We start from the raw sequence: 7968 nt of genomic DNA on the forward strand, positions 1-7968 counted from the left end.
TGTCCCACCGATGATGTACTGCCATCTGCACGTAAGTCTTGAGCCCCTCTAACCGTTCCACGAAGCCGTTTACCTGTGGATGGCAGCCAGAATAGGAACAATGGCGTATGCCACGCTCTTGAGCTAACACTTCGAATTTCGTCGAGAGAACCTGTACTGTGTGATCGATCTCACTGGGGTAGCCTTAACTAGGAAACACTTGTACCAGGAAGTTCTCGATCGCTGCAGTAGAAGCTTGCCAAAGTGATCTCTGGCAATGAACCATCTGGCCGCTTGCTTTGATAATCAAGAAGCGTCACTGCATAACGACAGTGAACTGGTGCTTGCTCTAAGGGTGTAATGATATCTATAGCAATCTTCTCCAAACGTGTTCGAGGAAAGGCTACAGGCTGGAGAAGTGCTGCAGTGGGCTGCGCAGACTTGTCACAAGACTGGCAAACAATAGAAATTCTCACAAGTTATGGAACACGTTCGTCGATCCGTGGCCGCCAGTGCAACCTTCACAGTCACCCTTTCGTTCGACTGATTCCAGATTGGATTCGCGAGTGACATCCACAAATCGACGAGTAAGGATACCTGGAACCACAATTCTGTCCCCCTTGATAAAGTGAGCCATGTGTAAAGGAAAGTTTAGAATGATAATTAAACTATCGCATAAACTCCGCTTGTGGGGACTTCTTATCACGCCAAGATGATCAAGTAAACTTCGTGACCCATGCAATAATACTGCAAGGCGGCAAATAATCTCACCCTCAACGCCAGCATCGCTGCGCGCTTCCAGCAAAGGCAGCCAAGAGGGTGCATCGCCCGTGACCTTATCGCTTCCTTTGCTCTACTGCGCGATTAGTTGTAGCAGAGTACGTGCACTGACAACGTGAGATGTCACTGTTGACTATAAGGCGGAAAGAGCACTGTAGTGAGTTCGCAAGGTGTGAAAATGACCCAAAGATGCACGCGCCAAAGGTCAGAGGCCCAAGCACAAGCTAAGTTTTCCCGTTCGCCTGCAGAGTACTTCCGTTCTTGCGGGCTCAAAGTGTCGGAAGTAACGACAACTCTATTTAGGAATCCCTCATTATTTTGCTACTTTACAGCGCCAAGTTCGTACCCGGCAGGGTTAGTCGGAGCAATGACAGGGAGGTTCGGGTAGCAGAAACGTAGCACGTTGCAAGTTGTCAGTAGAAATTTAGACAGGCGAAGCTCTCTTCATTAGCTGATGTTCAAGCTAATGATTCGTTGCCTCGCAGCAATGCGGATAAAATTTCCAAAACTTTCTAAAAATGTGGAGCGAAATGAAATAAAATCCAGCAAATTCTAACAAGGAACGAAGTTATCTTATGATTAAAGACAGATGAGCATGCTTTACCGGTTCGATTGTTGTAGCTAAGGAAAATTTTTCTTGCCGTTCACACGTCCTAGAATTGTGAGTTCTGTAACGTCGAAAACACACTTCTTGTTGAGCTTGAGGTCACGCCACCCACGCACCCGCCCCATGTAGACAGACAGACAGACAGACAGACAGACAGACAGACAGACAGACAGACAGACAGACAGACAGACAGACAGACAGACAGACAGACAGACAGACAGACAGACAGACAGACAGACAGACAGACAGACAGACAGACAGACAGACAGACAGACAGACAGACAGACAGACAGACAGACAGACAGACAGACAGACAGACAGACAGACAGACAGACAGACAGACAGACAGACAGACAGACAGAGACGGACTCACCTGTTCTGAGATATTTTAGCGAATATAGTAGACATAAAGCGGCCTACGCTGCATTAGCCACTTTTGCTGCATGCCATAACTGAGATCCACAACCTGCATTTCAGCTCCTAACTCCCTAAGCTCTACCCGAAAAATTGGGCACAGCGAGTTCATGTGATTGTCCTGATTTAATCAGTCTCAGTACTGTCTTTAAATACCCAATGTTTAGTAACATTTGATAATGTTAGCTTTTTGAAAAAGACGGAAGGTCTCCCCTTAAGCCACGTCACTAAGTCCTCTCGCGTCAAATGCCGCATCCCTCCGTGTAGCTTTCCCTTCACACCGCTGTGCAATGGAGCGTTAGTTTCAGGTGACGCAGTATACGCACACAAGGAGAGGACACACGATGCTATCCGCACGACAGCGCTCACCAGCACGTCCTCCAGGCTCATATAAGGAAATCCAACGTCGCGGATGCACAGGGACGGCGCCGACTCGTTCAGTGCGCGGAAGGTGTGGCCGAAGTTGAGCAGCTTGTTTGTGCCCAGCGAGAACAGGAGCTCGTTGGCGGCCTGGGACGATATTTCAGTAGGGCAGTTGTAGTAAGCTTTCTGGTTCACTTACTTTTATGCGATAGCAGCGAGAAAAAGAGAGGCGATCCGCCGTGGTTGCTCAGTGGCTATGGTGTCAGGCTGCTGAGCACAAGGTCGCGGTATTGAATCCCGGCTACGGCGGCCGCATTTCGATGGGGGCAAAATGCGAAAACACCCGTGTGCTTAGATTTAGGTGCACGTTAAAGAACCCCAGGTGGTCGAAATTTCCGGAGTCCCCCACTACAGCGTGCCTCATAATCAGAAAACCGATTTGGCACGTAAAACCCCATAATTTAATTTTTAAAAAGAGAGACGGAGAGAATGACTGATGAAAACACACGCCGGCACCTTAATTATTCACAATTTCTGAGATGAAGCAAGCTCCTCGTGGTGTGAAGTGTGCTGTTGCACAGGTAGAAAACAGATACAGATCTCAGATTACGGCCTTGCAGGGAAAACATTACTAAAATAGAAATAAAATGGTGATTGAATTATAAGTTGATTAGTGCAATAATTTCTAATTTAGTAATTGGTTTGCTACATTACGCAAAATTGCAAAGTCACTACAGCGTTTCGATAACGGTACTATAAGCTTATGCGTTAAGATTCCCATGCCAAATAAAATTTTGAGGTATAAAAGGGCGTAGTATTTATGATTCATTGCGCATGACATGGTCATAATAGGCAAGCTGATCTCGTAGGCATATTAGCACTTTTGTACGCTGGAGCAAACTTATAGATGTGGGTGGTTCAGAGCACCAATTACTGGATAATTATTTGCTGCACCTACAAAACCTAAAATATTTCCGTGCTGTTTACATTTGCGTGCTCTGTATGGCGAAAAGCAGTGGTTAACAAGTCACTTTAGGTTTCTATTTGTGCAGTGGTGTTTGAGATATTTAGAGTTATCTATTCAGAGCTCTTTGATTGGCCCGCAAACACCGGAATGTGACCACCACAGTGGCGAATCGAACAGACCACAGCATGCTTAGAGCTGGACCGGGATAACGTAAAATTCCAACCTGTCTTTTTTTCCCTAGTCCCATATTCCCCTCCTGACGTGTGAAAATGGCCCTGGCTCCACCTACATTGGTGCAGCCCTCGCCCATGTATGGGCTGAACCCAAGAGATTTTGACCTACCATGAAGGCTTCAACGCAGATATGGAAAAGAAAAAAAAAAGCAGATTGCAAGCTTTTTACGTCATCCCAGTCCAGAACGCCACAGCCAGAACGGTGTAACGACGACAGGGAGCCGTTTCCAAAGGTGCTCAGCCTGTACCGCTAGCACGAATGCGCGTGCCGCGAGCGACACGAACCTTAGATATGAGCTTTGCCTGCGGCAAGCACTCTTGAAGCTGCGATTCCACGACAGCCGAGCGGCAGTCGGTGTTGTTCCGGATCAATCGACAGCGGTACGGCACAGCGTACGCCTCTCTCAAGAATTCCGGACACCCTACGCACTGCACCACGCCTCGACCCAGGATTGCAACCTGAGGGGAACGCAGATGCTTTGTTATAATATGGCGGACATTTTGATGAGTTCCACATTATACAGAGAAATAATAATAATAATAATAATAATAATAATAATAATAATAATAATAATAATAATAATAATAATAATAATAATAATAATAATAATAATAATAATAATAATGATAATAATAATAATAATAATAATAATAATAATAATAATAATAATAATAATAATAATAATATTAATAATAATAATAATAATAATAATAATAATAATAATAATTATTATTATTATTATTATTATTATTATTTACTTATCGATTTATCGCGCCCAGGAAAAAGCATGACGTCAAGTGCTCGCGCACGGATACATAAAGATACTAATAAATAAACGGCAGGGAAATATCAGTAAATAAAATAATGAATAAAAATAACAATATAATCAAAATAAGAACGTGTATACAACAAGGTGTAAAATGAATACCAGAGATAAAGGAGAAGAAGGGCAGTTTAACAATATCTGAAGCTGTGAGGCTCGCCCGGCTAGCTAGCGTAGTACAACAATGCAAAGCTCGCAATAGAACAACGACAGCGAGTTCTGAAAAATATCAAGACCATGAAAGAATGTGTAATTAACACTCTTTATGCCTCGGACGGTTGAGTGGTGATTTTGACAATCACACGGAAATGTCTAGGTTCTGTGGTATCTTGCGAGGAATACGGAACATGATACAACTGAGGAACTCGGTGCACGTGAGGATACCGTGAAGGTGCTTGAAAAGAAACAGAAGGTTGGCCGATTTTATCGGCAGCGGAGTAAGGACAATGACAATAATCTAACAGTGCTAGCGCAAGGTCCAATGTCCGTGTTAGCAAAGCGGTAATGATATTTGGTTAGATACTTTGTCTGGACACGATATACAAGATGGCTATTGGACCTGGAAATGCCATTCCAGACGACCGACGCCTATTCGAGTTGAGGAAGACGGGCTGCCTTGTGGAACTTGCGCAACGATGTAGGAGAATCGACTTTTGTCGATAGTCTTCAAACAGAGCCAAGGGTATGCATACTCCATATTGCAACGCATTTAGTGTCAGCTGAAAAGTGTAAGCTCGTATCAAAATGTACAAAGAGATCATTGATCTCACGGACCTTACACGATGGAACATAATCCACAGAATAAGAAAAAGAAATGCTTGCTGTTCTGCGTGTGGAAATCATGACTTTAGTCTTAGCAGCATTCAAGGTGCGGTTAATGTCTGTACCATTTAGAAAAAGAAAACAGCCCAGACTCCAGGATGTGACAGTCATCAAATATATGATTTCCTTTAAAATCATGATGTCATATGCATATAGAAGGAATGGAGACTTCCGAATAGCGGAAAGAACGTCGTTCATAAATATGAAATCATGAGACATTCCACTCAGTGAAGCTGGTATACCAGCGAAGCTGCTTAGCACACGACAGGGAGGTGACACATAATTTTGAACAAAAGTACGAACTCATTTATTTTCTTGATGGCTGCTCATCGTGGCGAAAGGTACACACGCTCATTGATTGTCTTGATCGGTGGTCACTATTTCACTCGCAACTGCAATCACATTATTTGTTAACGTCAAATCTATGACGTACGCCACGGGATGGTCGGTTGGGCCGGATCGGTGGGTCGTCACATGGGGTTTGTCTGCAACACGGAACGCGTAGACCACTCCCTTTTCGGTACCGACACATCCGCATTGAAATCACCGACAAGGACAACAGAGGTAGTGTCATCCCAGCTAATTCACGCAGTGAGTAGCCATGAAATTTACGGGACTATGAGTGCTTGCATTTTTTGCTCGCTTACGGGGGTATGAGCCATTGATGACGCCAGTTTTCGACATGCTGTTCTGTATCTTGTATGCGCGATTAGGAAGAATTTAAGCACTGTTCGCTTCTGTTTGCTGGGTGCTTGTAGCTTCTGCCTTACAGAGCTATGAGCCATTGCATTTTTTGCTTGTTTAGGGAAGTATGAATGATTACGGGGGTATGAGCCAATGATAATAATTTTTGTTCACGGAGAACAAAAATGCACCGAACCATAGCCATATGAGATTCGCTGTAAAAAAAATTAAAAATGGAATGGCCGTAATACTAATCCTTGAGGGATGCTGCCAGTTACCATGTAAAAAGAAGACCTTAGGCTACTGATATCAGCAAAACGTGATCTATCAAGTTAACTGCGCAAGAGATTTCCAATTTACGAGTTAGCACCAAAGTGCCTAATCTTGATCAGAAACAGTGAGTGCCTGATCACATCAAAAGCTTTGCTGAGGTCACAATGAGTGATGTGAACTTGCCCTTTTTGAAGTACTGGCGCAGAGATGTGTGTCATGAAATTTGCGAGAGTTGTGATAGTGGAGCGGCCCATGAGAAATCTTTGCCGATTCGCAATGAGCAAGTTCTTCAGAGTAAAAGACAATATGACCTGAACAGTAAGCTAAGAAATCTCAGATGTGGCGCAGAGAAGAGAAATCGGACGCTAATTGTATACATTGGTTTTGCAGCCAGACTTCAATACAGGAAAAACACGAGCAATTTTCCACATTTCAGGGAAAGTGGGAGTATTCAAAAAGTTATGAAGCATAGATTTCAATATTCGGGCAAATATACTGCCGTAAGCTTTTAAAATTTCGGATGGGATGCCATCAGGGCCGCAGAATAGGGAAGGCTTCAAGCACTTAAGGCATTGGCTGATAAGCTTTTCATGTAGATGTAGGAACCGTTGCGTGCTGTTGACTGACACTAGCGCTGAAATCTGAAACTTTATATAAGGATGACCAATGGGCAGCAAAACAAACCGCGACTGCTTGGACTTCTACTCCTCTAGAGTCGAATTGGCCCAAATAATCCCCGTTTACTAGAGCGCTTCCGGATACTTCCAGATTCCGCTGGATGGTCGAAGGCACCCTTTTAAAAGAATTCAATATATGAGTAGTGATCCCGCTGAAAGAGGTGTTTCTGGATAGTTCGAAAAAAGCGGAGTTCCTCTCTCCTCTAATTAAACACGGGACTTCTGGATAATACGATGCTCGCCATCTTCATACTTTATGGTAGTTATACGTTCAGATGACAACTAGTGGGGATATTTAGAGCCTTTAGGACTATACTGAGGAATTGTATTTGCGCATGCTGCTCAAAACAATGTTCGTAAACTGATCTAATTAGCAATCGGCATTGTTTCTTTCTTTTACCAGTGGTGGACAAGAAATGGCATAAAGAAACGTAATCACCCCGATAATAATAATAATAATAATAATAATAATAATAATAATAATAATAATAATAATAATAATAATAATAATAATAAATTATTATTATTATTATTATTATTATTATTATTATTATTATTATTATTATTATTATTATTATTATTATTATTATTATTATTATTATTATTATTATTATTATTATTATTATTATTATTGCCATCTTACAATAATCGTACATCAGGAGGCAGTCTCGTCAAAGCCAAGGAAGTGGCTTGCGTGATTTGGCCCGGCATGTCGGCAAACAGGGAAAATGGCAACATGTACAGAAATTAAACGCTGATGAAGTTTATCACAACAAAATGAAACAGAATCTCAGCTGAAATCAGTGACAAAAGAAATACAAGAAACAAGAACATGTAGTATTATACATATCTTACAGTGGCTTCAACAATTTTTTTTCGAATTTCGTTTCGTTGTTGCAGTAAATATATGAACAGGTAGGTCATTGAATCTTCTTGGGACATAAGCATATCGACTAGCTTTACCACATCTTGTGTTGCAGTGCGGTATTATAAAACGCGATGTTTTCCGCAGAGCACGTGGAGCAACATATTCCTGTTTGAAATCAGGGTTCCAAAGATGTCTGACCACAACCGTTTGAGTGAACAAAGTTTTAAATAACGGAAGGCACAGATGTATAAATAAGTTCACATTGTCGGCCGAAGAAGAATTATATGCAATTGACTTCAACATAATTTTTGGAATTCTGTCAATTCGACGCAGCCACCGAGATGAGCAAAACCCGAACAATGTAATGCCATAACGTAACACACTGTATGGGAAGGCGTGGATAGTGATTTTTACAGGCACCGGAACAATGAATTTAATGTTAAAAAGGAGCGATGAAACACTTCGGGAGCCTGCCGC

The sequence above is a fragment of the Dermacentor variabilis genome, chromosome 5 (assembly GCF_050947875.1).
Source record: "Dermacentor variabilis isolate Ectoservices chromosome 5, ASM5094787v1, whole genome shotgun sequence".
Taxonomy (NCBI): domain Eukaryota; kingdom Metazoa; phylum Arthropoda; class Arachnida; order Ixodida; family Ixodidae; genus Dermacentor; species Dermacentor variabilis.